Genomic DNA, 14484 nt, shown 5'->3' with positions numbered 1-14484 from the left:
TTAGCTTATTTCAGAGGTAAATGCATTTAGTAACATGTTCGTTTGGGCTTTCATCCTCTAACCAGATACTTTGCTCCTTTACATATGAACTATATCAAATTAATTTGATTTCCGAATACCAACATGGTACAAACATTCTGAAACTCTGTATTTCATTACTGCTGCCCCTAACTTTTGCATGGATATGATGGGACCTGAAGCAAGTCAGAGCTCTGAGGTGGACTGAAAGCACCCCACAAACACCAAGCAGACTCTCCATTGTCACATATGTGTTTATGAAAACACAAGAAAGAAGTAGCTTTGAAAGTGAAATTGTAAAATGATATTTCAGATCTAAGATCTGGTAGGTAAAATATGATAGTAATTGAAGGATTTGCAATCAGATTCCTCTCTTCTTCTTTCTTACAATGCTGGGCTCAGCCTAGTGGTTTTCAGAACCTTTGTGGGCCGTAACAAACTCCATATGAGCAGGATGCATTTGGTTCCTGGAAAAGCCTCTTTTCACTTGTTCTCCAGTTTACCAGTCTCAGTCTTTGCTACAGGTTTGCTGCTGCCCTACTCCTGCTCTGCACTCCAGCTGCTCCACCCAGGTTATTCTTAGGAAGGACACAGATTCCCCTCAACCCAGGGAGCACCACTTCACGCAGGGAATATCTGCCAGTTTAGGCAGGTAAGCAGGTTTCCTTCCTGCACCCCTTTTCAGCACAACAGTACATGTAATAAAAAAGATCAGACGGCAAGAAAAGAGATTAAACAGTTTTACAATCCATCACCATGTCCTTTCTTAATATTGTCTTCCTCATCAGGCCTCTTTGAATTCTCTGCCACCGTTTCATACATTCATTTCTTTGGTCTGCTGGAAATAAGATTTTGAATTCTTCTGAGATCAGACTTTATTTTCTGGAGAGTCTGAACAACTCCTTACATAATGGAGGCCAATTTTCTTTCACCCGCCACTATAGAATATAAATTATAACGTTAATATGCCCGGGTGGAATACTTAAGTATTCCTTCAATAGTACTTCCTTCTCATTCCTGCTTTGTGTTTCTGAGAGGTGCTTGGTGATAGCTTAAAGCAGATTGTGCTGCATGTATCTTATGAGTGCAAACAGAGGGGACATAAAAGAATTCTTGCTGAAAAAGTGGTCACTGTGCTCATGGGTCAATGTGCAATATTCATTTGCTGTAATTTCAATTTCCAGTAAGCTGCCCAATACATCTCTGTTTCAGTGCCTATTACATCTGTGTCATCATCTACTGTCAAACTAATAAGAGTAATTTCATTAGTCTGGACATTCAGAAAAGTAAAACTTTTGTCTGAAATTAATAACTCCCACAGATTAATCAAAGGTAATTATATTAGGAGAAGTTATGTCTTCTTGTATCCTGAGTCATAAAATGAAATTCTCATTAAAATTGTATTACATTCATTACCCATGTATACCCAGATTCCCAGAGATATACATTATATAAGAACCTCCATTTTAATATTGCTTGCAAACCTCATTTGGATTCAGGGCCAGGGTTTCAGCACAGGAGTGTTCGGTCTGAGGAAACCATGAAATTCCTACACACACAGAACTTGGGTTGTTCTGTTGTGAATAAAAGATGCTGCACTCAGCTTAGCAAAGGTTGTAATGTTCACTTTGTCCATTTGTCAGCTCCAACTGATTTCCAACTATAACTATCAACCACTGTTTCAGGAGGATAATTAAGTTGCTGTTGCACCTCTACTCTTTAGAGGAAAACCTAAAATCACTGAAGTTTGTGTTACATGTTGTTTTTCTGTGCTGTGAGGAAGCATAACAATTTGGTCAGAATCCTAGCTTAAAACTCATGTGATGAGTGCTATCTTTAGCATCTGTTTTGAATGTATACCCTTCTGTCCCCTACCTTTTGTCAGTGCTTTCTACTGAGCTTTGAGCAGCAGCTTGCTCCTTCTATGAATCTACGTAATGCCTCACACAATGCAGACCTGACCTTGGTTGGGACACTGCAGTGCTGTGAACAAGAAAAATATTAATTAACTGCTATGTCCCAGCCAAAACATTTGTCCTTCAAAGGTGTATGAGGATTTTGCTCTTCCTATTGGTTGCAATAAGGACTGCCAACTATGTGCTTTTATGGTGAAAAGCTCTAGAGATACACAGTGTTAGCTTTTTTCAAGACAACTATTAACAAGCTTGCTCTGAGTAAGAGACAAGGTTGTCTAATCCTTTTTTGAGGCCAATAATATATTAACTACTTGGACAAAGAGAGAAATCTCCAGGAGAAGTATTCCTTTTTTAACTTTGTTCACCATCATCAAGTCACTTAGTGACGTCCCCTCCTACCTTATCTCAGAAAACTCCATAGTTGCCCCTTTCTTTTGACTCACTTGTGCTCCTGCAAATTGCCCCTGAAGTCCATTCTGTTATTCAAAATAGCATGATAAAAGCTACAGTGTATGAGAATTGTCTGAATGAGAATGGTACAGAAATAACAAGTGAAACCTCATCTGCTTCTTAAAATCACCCCATTTTTCGCTTGAGAAGTACCATTATCATGCAGTACTGCTACCTTTCTGCTGCCAGCTCCAGAATGAACTAAATCAAAATACAAAATTTTTGTTATCAAAGGGAATAAAAATTTTGGTAATAAAATTTATACAAGATCAAAAATAAGGCAAAAGCCCAAAAGCCAAAGTAATGTTTTAAAAACACCAGAAATAGTTATTAAATGGGATCTCTGGTGCTTTATGAAAAATGAAATTTACTTTTCCAGTTGACCCTTTTAGACCACATTTGCTGCTTGGACCTTAGCTGAACACACTCTCCATCCTTCATGGAGGGCAGCTCTGGCTCTGGAGCTCTAGTTTTGGTGCATTAGATGAGACAGTTTATCAGGGAGCCCTGGCCATAAGGTTTACCAGGGCAAAGGAGCTGCCAGAAATGCTCCTTACACACTAAAGCAAGTGTAATAGAAAACATATCACAAACCTACAGGTATATCATCAATAGCAAGCTACTGAAAGAACCAAAATCCAAACAAGAATAAACCAATCTGTTCCTATGACACAGACAGGTAGGTGGTAATTTTCATGTAATGAATTTTGGTGGGTTTTGCTTTTAGATGCAACAAAACATATAAAGTAGAGGTAGCTCAGAGCTAGGATGCAGGGAATGGAAGATGAAACCATGTTTGGTACCTGGTTGCATCATGGCTGTGCCAGCAATAGCACTTGCAATTCCAAGGTGAGGTAGCAGAAACACTACTGGTGGGATGTAGTTAAAAGTAATTGTCTACTTCTTATTTGGACACAATATGATCCATTTTCTGGAATGCAATGAGGGTGTATTGTCATAATTTCAAGTTACAGTCATGCCAGGATGACATGCAGGGTCCTATGCACAGATGAAAGAAGTCAATAAATAAAGCACATTTACCATAACACTCACTCCTTTCTTGGTAGATCAGCTCATGGAGTAAGTTTTAGAGAAGAGATTTGTGAATGACGGCTGCTTTTGTTGTTCCAGATGTAATATGGTCAGTGGAATCCTGTTGTCATAGGGGTATTCAAATGGAGTAGAAACATTTCATTTAACCACTCGGCACAGCACAGGACACTCACAAAAACCTTCTTGACAAGAGTATGAGAGAGGAACAGTCTTGTAAGAAGCTCCTGAGCAGCAGCAGTGGCAGCATATCTGTGACTATCCTGTCAGTTATAATATATCATGCAGGGAAACTTTCCAGGATGTCTCTCGTGACAAGAGGTATGGACTGTACGGAATACTAAAATCTGCACCCTGTGCTACAAACACCAAGGGCTGTAAATGCAGAGACCATGTCAGTGGCAGCAGGTGTGAGGACACGAGTCAGCCTTGTGAACAAGTGTGTATTTCTGGACTGGCCACCCAGGCTGAGAGTTACACAACAGAGCTGTGTCAGGGGCAGGGCTTTGCTCTTCTCTTCAGCATGAGACATGTCGATGACGAGTCTGGTTACACTTCTCTCACTTACACCCTCCTGCTTTGTGGTGACCTTGAGATGCTTTCTCTCAACTCCTCATGTGTTGGAACACAGCCCGAGCAAATTCTACAGAACTTGGCAAAACTAGCTCATGCAAATTATGGCTTGATGTCAACTGGGCTTATTTTTATTCACAGGGAAGCTCAAGGAAGGTGTTGTCAAGAAAGGTGTGGACAGAAGGATCATTTCTATAAATCTGAGAAACTAAAAGTGTGACAGAACTAGATAAAAATGGAGATGACAAAACTGGGCACAAGTCAGTATTGTTCCCAGAAGGCCTCTGTGAAACACTAGATAACAGCAGCAACAAATCAATGAAATGGGCATCTTCCTCCTTTATGAAGTTGCTCCAGTATATCAAGACCTTGTGGGAACTACCTCTGTTACACTTCTAAGTTGTTCCCCAAAACATTACAGGATGTCAAGAAGGTCTTTTTTCTTTAACTCCCCTTTACCATTTGAGAACACATTAATTTTATTTATGATAGTAACTACAACTGTGTAATAGAGAAGCTGAAGCTTGCCCAGGTTCATCTCTGCTGTGAAAAGTACTGTTGCTTTAATAGATATACTTTGTCCAATTCTAATCTACTCTAAATTTATTTAATATTTGTATTCAACCAAAACAGAAAGGTATATAATGAGTTTCCTTTAAGGGAGGGCGCCATTTCTGCTGAGGTGGGCTTATTTTTTATGATTCATCCTAAGACCTATAAATCAACTTTTAGAAACTGTGGCCCTGATGTGGCCCAGTTCAATTTTCAACTGGAAGATCATTTTACACTGAATAGCCATCTGGCTTATCTGAATCTGTGATCTTTCACTTCTTTTCTCTGGCTTATACCTAGAATACCTTTCTGAAAACTGTTTTAACATTTTTGTAAAGCTCATAAATCCCTAAATTTTTTTTCTAATTTAGCCTGGCAGTGCTTGTTCTAAGGAAACATTTGCATGATAGTACCAAAGAAAAATTTGTAATTAAGAAAGGACTCTTCCAGCAGTTTTATGTGCTAGATGAAATAATTTTCCAGTAATAAAAGCTTTATTTGCTATCAGTAGCTTGATTTAATCATGCTACTAAAAGGACAATGTGATCCAGGCAGCCTTATGTTCACTCTCAAGTATCTAGTCTGTAACACTAAGAACTTTTCAGGCTTTGTAACCTTAAAAATAAATGCATGCTATTACATATGAATTAGTTATTCTTGAGTCTTTTTATAGCCTAATCATCAGTTTGGCATATACTCTCTTTCCATTTCATTGGATCATGAGCAAATATAATTTTTTCTAAAACTCATTTTATTTCCAGAAATTTTTGTTGTTGACAATTTCATGCTTCTGCCTAAATCAAAATAATTTTCTCTGATAGAGCATTATGATAATTATTAACAGTAGCAGTAATTGTAACAATAATTATTATTTTCTCGCTTAATTGCCAGGAAATCAGAAATCTCTGGAATGAGCATTTTACCCAAACACAGCTTTGGATTAGTGGCAGAATACATTAAAGAATTAGGTTCTTAAAAAAGATGTTTTTCATTACAAATATTTATTTTCTCATCTGCAGTAATTTAGGCATTTTTATACATCAAGTATTGTCCTTATCCTGATTTTTATCACCTTTTAATGATGTTTGAAATAATTTACTAGGTCAGTCAAAAATGTATTTGCCAGTTTTCCTGATATTTTGAAAAACTCTGACATGTGATTGATGCATTTGAAAGCAGTACAGTGCACATTACACTAGTACACCCTGTCATTTGGTTTGGTAAATTGTTGGCTTAGAGAGAGGAGAATAGACTTGATACTGCCAGTGTGGAAAGAGTTAAACTGATAAAATTCTCATAGTATCCACTGTCCTCAGTGGCAAAGACCATCTTGAGAACTTTGTCATTCACGAGGCTGTGGATGATTTGTTGCCCATTGGGCCACCTGTTTCTATCCTATGTCTAGATGCTGGCTCTGGATGTCATGTAACTGTTAAGTGTTGGGTGGGACCCGAATTATTCCCAGGCCATTTATTTTCCTTTTTAATTTTTGACAGCAACAGATAGCTCTCTGTTGCTGTACAACAGTAATGCTCCTGCTTGATCTTGTTATTTTGTTGTTGCTTTTTTTCTTTGTTCCAATCATGAGGTTATTTAAAATATTTTAATTAAGTTCTGTCTTGTAAACTCATATAAGTGACATCTTTATGTTTTTTAACATTAATTAACCCATAACTGACCTAAGAAATTACTAGAAAACAGATTCTGGAGGTTTCTTTCTCCTGCTTCAGGGGCAAAAGTGTTCTGATCAGGCCAAGCTATGGAAGGTGAGTTTGCAAGTTAGTGGTACAACTCATGTGACTGAAGAACAGCAAGGAAAAGATTATTAAAAGCTAGAACTAGATCACAGGTTATTATAATGGCTCCAGTCATCTAATTAAGAAATTCAGCTCTTGAAGTGGCTTCGTTTTTATATGCCAGCCACATGGTTTTATAATTGAAACACCCACAGTGCATAAAACTCTTCTGAGGAGCATGTGGATGCACAGCTGTTTTGGAAATGACTATAAATATATAGGCGTCTTAATTCTTTCTACCTGTAAATCTGCAAAGAGGTCAGAGCTGCAGTGACAATTTATGGAACAACAAGGGATATATTTGAAAATAATAAGAGTGGGAGTCCATTTCCTTATGCTGTAGAGGAAAAAGTCGTAGAAACTTAGCAGTCAATATATTCTTTCACTGTGCTGAGTAAACAGTAAAAAGAAAATGTAATTTGCTCACAGGCTATTTCATTGTAGAAAAAATTGTGGAAATGGTATCTTTTTATTAACTTATAAATATATGTGCATATATAGGACAATTTAAAGACTGGATGTCAAATACTGATGGATGTGGAAATGCCATATATATATTACAATGAAATGAATATACTTTGAAAAGAATGAAAAGTTAACTTACACATTTCCAAAGCTGAAGGTCCAACTTTTAATATAAATACAGGATTAATGAGAAAAGGCATTAGATAGTTGTCAGTGCTAAGGGTGTCAGGGTGCAAATGTTTAAGGAGACAAGTGTCTTCACCTGGACCCAGATCTATGCTCTGTGTTGACATTTCTGCAGAGGGATGGAGATTGCCTATATTCAGAAGTCCTGGTCTCCAGGTGCTGTTGGAAAGCAATGTCCTTTCAAAGGAGCTACATTTTAAGTGGCTATTGCTGATCCATGAGCAGTTTTGAGAAAGCTCCATAGTATCGTGGGTCATCAGTATTCCATGTCTCCTGAAAGTCAGTTGCACCACCTAAAGCTTTGATAAGCTAATGATGAACATCAAACAATGTTCACAGTATTCCTGCATAGATGTTTCACTTTGAGATATGGACAAAAGTGTATAGACTGACCAAGGAAGACATGGGGCTCTGCTAGGGCAAAATAAAGTCTATCAATGCTGTCTCATCTAGAGGAGTTGGCTGAACAGGATCATCAGTATTAATGGATATTTCCTTGTTAGTAGTACCATAGCTGTCAACTACCTTTTTCAGCTGTAACACACTGCACAAAACTGTTGTGGCTCACTAGCAGCCTTCTTGTATGAAATCACAGAGATACCACACTGAATATGAGCTCTAAGTGTGAGGGGGGTTGGAGGGACAAATCTTTTGCTGCTAAGTATTGCAGCACCTGACTTTTGGAGGTCTGGCCATTCATGGGAACATTCAGTGTCCAAGTGATGCATATTAGGAGCACCACACATTGCCTGGGAAGACTCAGACACTTAAAGGGGGAAAGAGGTGGCATTGCTGTCCTCTTTCCTCACCCAATAACTCAAGAGCTGGGGCAGTCACTTAACTATAGTGAGATTTGACTCTGCCTGAAGGGATTTGGAGCCACATTCTCCGTTATACAAAGAAGTCAGCTACACAGGTCAACTAAAGTTATGTTCAATGTAAAATAGGGTGAATTTAGGGCTGAAATGGAGATCATGGACCAGAACTTGAGAGAAGAATGGCATTTCTGTAGAGGGATGTTAGTGTTTTCTTCCCTACCTGTTGCTGAAACATTTGAACTTTTTTTTACTTGAAGGCATGATCTGAGTATAGTGAACCCAGACATTCCTTCTTTTTCCACTTTCAAAAACACTGTCCCAGTTTCTACCCCCCATAAATATGAATAACTTGGTTAGGAAAGGTGTAAGGATGAGGAGAGAAGCTTATTATCCTCTTTCCCACCAGCAATTTTTGATACCAGCCGCCACTGTGACACTGACACAGTGGGATCAAATATGATGAACCACAAGGTGCCACTTTAACTGTCACTTCAAATTCCTGGAGTCTTCGTATATTTAGTCATGTTTATTTATAAGATAAATTTCCTCTTTCTATATTGGCACTGATTTTAAACTGTCTGAAACTAAGCATTACCTGTCAGAATGTGTCTCTCTCTTCCTAAGTATGTATCACAGTGAATACCATATTCATAACCCAGAAAATTATTCTTTCCAGTGTATAGAACCAAACATCTATTGTAGTCTCATTTACTTTCCAGCTCAATCAACAGCCTCATCTTTTTTCCTTTTAAATCCAGCAGATATTCCTTCACGTTTCTGTGAGTTAATTTTGAGATTTCCTTGACTAATTTTCAAATCACCTGACCATCTGTTTCAAATTTAAGCATCCCAAGATGCACTCAATCTAAATATGTGAGTTATGTTGTAAACTATGTTCAGAGCTACTCTTTAAATTATGTGGAGTTCTTTTTGTTGATAGTAACTGTTCCATGCATAGGGCTATAATTGACTTTAAAACTTGTAAGCACTTTATTATCTGGAAGAAAAAACTCAGTGTTGAAATAATGTAGATGAGGGCAAGGAACAAATCAATGCCTGAAGTAGACTCACAGACAGTAAGTTCAGAGGGATCAATTAACAGCAGTTCACTCAGAAAGGGTGAGATTGGTAACTCTGATACTCCTGCCTGGAGCTGTGTCATATGAGAGATGACCAACAACAAATCATTTCCATCAGTTCAAAAGAAAGAATAAACCCTAACCTGAAGTTTGTGGGTGGGTTAGTTTCTGTTAGGCATGTTATATAAGAATTAACATTGGTGCCTAGATCAGATGATCTTATGTCTCTTCCAGAATTTCCCATCTAGGAAATTGTAGGTCTAGGACAAATTCAGTGAACAGAAGTTGTTATTTTCTAATGAAAATTGAATTTTTAATGTTCAGCTTGGAATTAAATCATCAAGTTTCAACAGAACAAAAGAAATAATAGGCATTCCTTTTGCAACAGAAAAGCAATGCTTGTATTGACTGGGCCACAGAAAGTCAGAGAAACAGGAACTTTCACTGAAGAAGAAAGTACTGCAAGAAAATTTGCTCTGCTGACTCAACAGATCTCTGTGAGGAGAATGAAGACACTAGTCTCCACAGCAGTTATTCTGGGGCCTTACACTATACCTAAAATTTACTTTTATAGCTAAAAGAGACCATCAGACCTTTATAAGGCTATTGTTTAATGTCCCTTGGCTCCAGTGTGGACATATCTAATGAGCCTTCAGACCAAAGTAACACAATTTCAAAAGCATTTATTTTCTTACGTGAGCACTGAGCTCTGCTGTTTGTGTGGAGGACTGATGAATAAGAGCTGCACTTACAGATCCACGGGGATCCAAGAAGTGTCAAGGCAGCAAAGGAAGACGTGATGAGAGCATTTGCTCTGCAACTACCATTAAGAAAATACAACTAGATGAGGTGTCAATCAAAAACTAGATCAGGGCACAGGTTTCTAGGGCAAAAACTGGCCTTGAACACTTCCAGGGATGAGGGATCCACAACTGCTCTGGGCAACCTCTTTCCAGTGCTTCACCACTCTCACTGTAAAGAATTTCTTCCTAACATTAAATCTAAACTCACCTTTCAGTTTAAAGCCATTCCCCCTTGTCCTGTCACTACATGGTTTTGTAAAAGTCCCTTTACAGCTCTCTTGTAGTCCCTTTGGGTACTGCAAGATGCTCTAAGGCAACCCTAGAGCCTTCTCTTCTGAATGAACAACCCAAATTCTCTCAGCCTGTCTTCATAGGAGAGGTGTTCCAGCCCCCTGATTGTCTTCATGACTTCCTCTAGATCTTCTCCAGCAGGTCCATGTCCTCCTTATGCTGAGGGCCTCAGAGCTGGACGCAGCACTCCAGGTGTCATGAGAGTGGAGTACAGGGAAAGAATCCTCTCCCTTGACCTGTTGCCCATGCTGCTGTTGATGTAGCCCAGGTTTGGTTGGCTTCCGGGGCTGCAAATGCACATTTTACAAGTCATGTTGAGCTTCCCATCCATCAACACCCTCATGTCTTTCTCCTCAGGACTGCTTTCAATCTTTTCATCCTCCAGCCTGTATTTGTGCTTGGGACTGTCCCGATGTAGGTGCAGGATCTCATACTTGATCTTATCAAACTTTGTGGGCTTTGCATGGGTTCCACCTCTCAAGGTCCCTTTGGATGGCATCCCTTCCCTGCAATGTGTCAACCAGGCTACACAGCCCAGTGTTGTCGGCAAACTTGCTGAGGGTGCACTCAATCCCACTTGCCCATGTCACTGACAAAGATGTTAAACAGCACCAGTCCCAACACCAATCCCTGTGGAACACCACTTGTCATATTCTCCCACTTGGACATCGAGTCGTTCACCTCAACTCTTTGAGTGCAACCATTCAGCCATGAAAGGAACAAGTATAGTTTACTAGCACTATTACAGCCCAAACAGTAAACACCTATGAGGAGCGGCTGAGGGCACTTGGTCTGTTCAGCCTGGAGAAGAAGAGACTGAGGGGAGACCTAATTGTAGTCCATAACTTCCTCATGAGAGGAAGAGGAGGAGCAGACACTGTTATCTTCACTATGGTGACCTGTGACAGGACCTGAGGAAATGGCCTGAAGTTGTGTCAGAGGAGGTTTAGGTTGGATATTAGAAAGAGGTTCTTTACCCGGACGGTGGTTGGGCACTGGAACAGGCTCCCCAGAGAGGTGGTCACAGCACCAAGCCTGACAGAGTTCAAGGAGCATTTGGACAATGATGCTCTCAAGTATGTGGTGTGACTCTTGGGGATGGTCCTGTACAGGGCTAAGGATTAGATTTGATGATCCCGGTGGATCCCTTCCAACTCAGCATGTTCTGTGATTCTGTGATATGTACTATGATCCTGACCCTTTGCAAGTCTACAGAAAGCTCCTGTATGTTTTAATAGGAAGTTTCTCTTAAGAAGTCACCTGAGGACACACTAAAGTATTGGCCAGCCAGTGTCTGTCACAAAGAGACATTTTAAATCTCTTCATATTTGTCTGCATTTCATACAATTTGCTACACACATATGAGTAAGAACCTTTTATATATGACAAACCTCCTCAGAATGCCAGAGGAAAGCTTGGTTTAATTTATTAGGATGATTAGGATTAAGTAGGTAGTGTAGACCATAGTTCTCTGCCTATTTATTTCTGTAAGGTGGAAGGTTGGAATTGGCACAGGTTTTTAGTAGTAGAGAAGACGGAACCATTAGACAGACAGTTGAACAGAGAGAGACACAGATCAAGAAATTGTGATCATTGGGCTAGGAAGTAAAAATTTAGTTTTATTTTTAATAAAAATTCCTTTAGCAAGAATTGCATTTTCTGATGTTTTTCATTTGTTAATAGTAATATCAGCCAGAAAGAAATTCTAAGGTTTCATGGATGGGTGGAGATCTCAACACACTCTGCATGAGCTGAATGAAGCAGAACAGAAATTGGCAAAACAGGGTTATTAACTTTGTTATTTAATATTCATAATAGATTGATGCTCCAAGAATCTAGGTAAGTTCATTCTGCTGTAGTTTTTCAGCTTAGTCTTTTTTCAGCAAGTTTAAGCTCTGCAGGCCTGACCTTACTGTCTAAACAAGACATTGGAAAGTCTATGGCTTAAAGAAAGTTTAAGGTAAAAAGAGAAGATTAAATCAAGTACACAGCTTTCAGCCAGTTTGAGTTTCAGCATGAAGCTTTCCAGGTGTGAGGACACAGAGAAATCATCACATGAATTAGAATGATTTTGACATTGGTGGGAGGACATTGACAGTAAGTTTGAAACCAGTCTTCCAAGGATCTTAGAAAGGAGCAGAAGGAATCGAATATGCAGAAAATATTTTTGGGAATTTTCCAGTTCTCTAAAGCAAGAGAAGAGAGAAGGTGACACATTGAGGGAGTTGGTTGTGTGCCAGAGGAGAATGGTTCTGTTCTGTAGGACATCAAGTATCTGCTTTGGATAGCTGCATCACAGCCCTGGATGTACCCATGCCTGGAATGCCAAGTTAATTTTAACAGCTAAAACTGCTTTAAATACCCCATAAAGGGAAAATTCCACACAAATTTTCATGGAAGGAGAATAATTTCAGTTGTTTTATTATTTAAGAACTTAGAGGGAAACAGAAGCTTGTACCTGTCATTGAAGAGCAAGTCCAAGCCAATAATCTTTATTCTTCTTTCTCTAATCTTATTGCTTGAAGTCCTCTTCCAAACTCGTCAAACTCATAGCCCCTAGAGCATGGATTTTTAAGGTTTTTCAGCATTAGACACCTTCCTAATTGCAGCTGCTTGATCATATTGATGCCTCCTGACAAATTTATGTATAAATCTTACAAGTGGCATATTCTTCATTCTGGCATTTTCTGAATACGCTTCTGTTCTGAAAACAGTTTCAGAGTTGAGTTACAGTTTAGAGGAGAAATGTTCTTCAGTAAGAAAAACAGCAACTTCAAAGCAATGTTTTGTTTTTATTTAGTCCTTTCTTCAGGAGATTCACTCGTGCTTGTTTAACTTCCTTTTTTTGTAGACTCCATTTCAAAGAACGACGAAAGCTTCAAATTTAGAGTGGATTCAAAAGGGTGGCAGAGGGGTGGGGAAGATATCTGGGCTGATAAAAAGAGTTTTGCCTTCCTGGCTTTTTAACTCAGTAAATTGAACATCTTCTATTGTTTTTGTCATATTTCAAATGAAATTGGAGCTGCTGAGTTTATATTTCAGTGAAGGACTGAACGACACAGCATTTATACTTAAAAAAGAGTTTCTGCTGTGCTTTGAACCATTTGTTGCTTTCTATTTTCCCACAGGAGAATCGACAAAATACTTGGTGTGGCATTCCATGTGTGCAACCTCCTCTCTGTTTTGAAAGTTTGCCTTTCCATTTTGATGCTCTATAACACTTTAATTCCATAGACCTTTCTTTCTAGACTAGACTCTTTTCTAGACAGTACAGTCCATTGTCTCATTTGTGTAACTTTATGCAAGAGCAGTTTCATACTAGAAGTTGCTTTTGGAAATACTTAGGGACACACAGAGTGTCAGAGTGACATTTTCTCATCCTAATTGTACTGTTTTCTAGACATTCTCCATGAATTTAGACTCTTTTTTTTTTTCACTCATGTTCTCTGCATAAAATTTGTGAGTCAGAATAGACTGAGGTCAGAATACAGTTCCTGAGAATAATGTATCTGTTATTAATCAGCATTAGAAAGTAAATGAAATTATTTTCAGATATTCTTACTTTCTGCAGATTTTGTTAATTTTGTTCTTTCATATGACATTTAGCCTGAACTGTAAGGACATTGCTGGCTATCACCCAGGTACATATGGTTTTTTTAACACTGTCTCCTGTCCTTGGGCTGGAGTACACCTTTGGCAAGAATGAAGGAGTTTTCCTCAGTAACAGTGTTTGAAGAGTTCTATAATCCCCTACCACAAGTATTCATTTATTTCCACTAGCATGTGTTCCATCCCAGTAAGGCCAAGTGAGCTGTAGTCTCCAACATCCATTAAAGGAGTGCTCCTTTTGACTGCTATTTTTTATAGGCAGTTCTAAAACCTTTACAGCTCTGGCTACTTGAAATTGAAATACCAACAAAAATATTCTCAGAAGTTAAAAACAGAAATTAAACTTTTAAGACCTACTTGTATGCCCAGTTTTTATTTTATGACAAGAACGTTCTGCTTTTTCAGATTCATATATGAAACTGGTTTTGATAGTGTGTCAGCATTTGGTACTTGAAGTTTTACTATAACACTTTTATTCATTCAAACTAGGAATTTTTAGATAAAAAGAAAATTGTGCTAGTATAAAAGAAAAAGTTGATTTTATTTGGAAAGTCATATTTATAATTAGACAGTATGGAAGGGAAAAATAAGCCATTAATTATTCTTAAATACATATCCTCAGAAACACAAATATAAGATTGCTTATTTCTATACTAATCAGTTTGTAGTTTTAACTATCCAATGCTCATATAAGCATTAAGATGCCAGTATCAGTTGGAATTGTGTGTTAAAACATTGCAGCATTTAGGACAGAAAACTTAAATCATTCCCTAAAAGTGCAAAAGGGATTTCCAGAATGAGGAATAAGGTGTGGATGGGGTCAAATAACTCACCCGCAGGCACACAGGAAGTCTCTGTCACGGCTCTCAGCTGAACCT

This window comes from Manacus vitellinus, unplaced genomic scaffold (assembly GCF_001715985.3).
Source record: "Manacus vitellinus isolate BGI_N305 unplaced genomic scaffold, ASM171598v3 scaffold_1_pilon, whole genome shotgun sequence".
Taxonomy (NCBI): domain Eukaryota; kingdom Metazoa; phylum Chordata; class Aves; order Passeriformes; family Pipridae; genus Manacus; species Manacus vitellinus.
Note: the sequence above shows the minus strand (reverse complement) of the source record.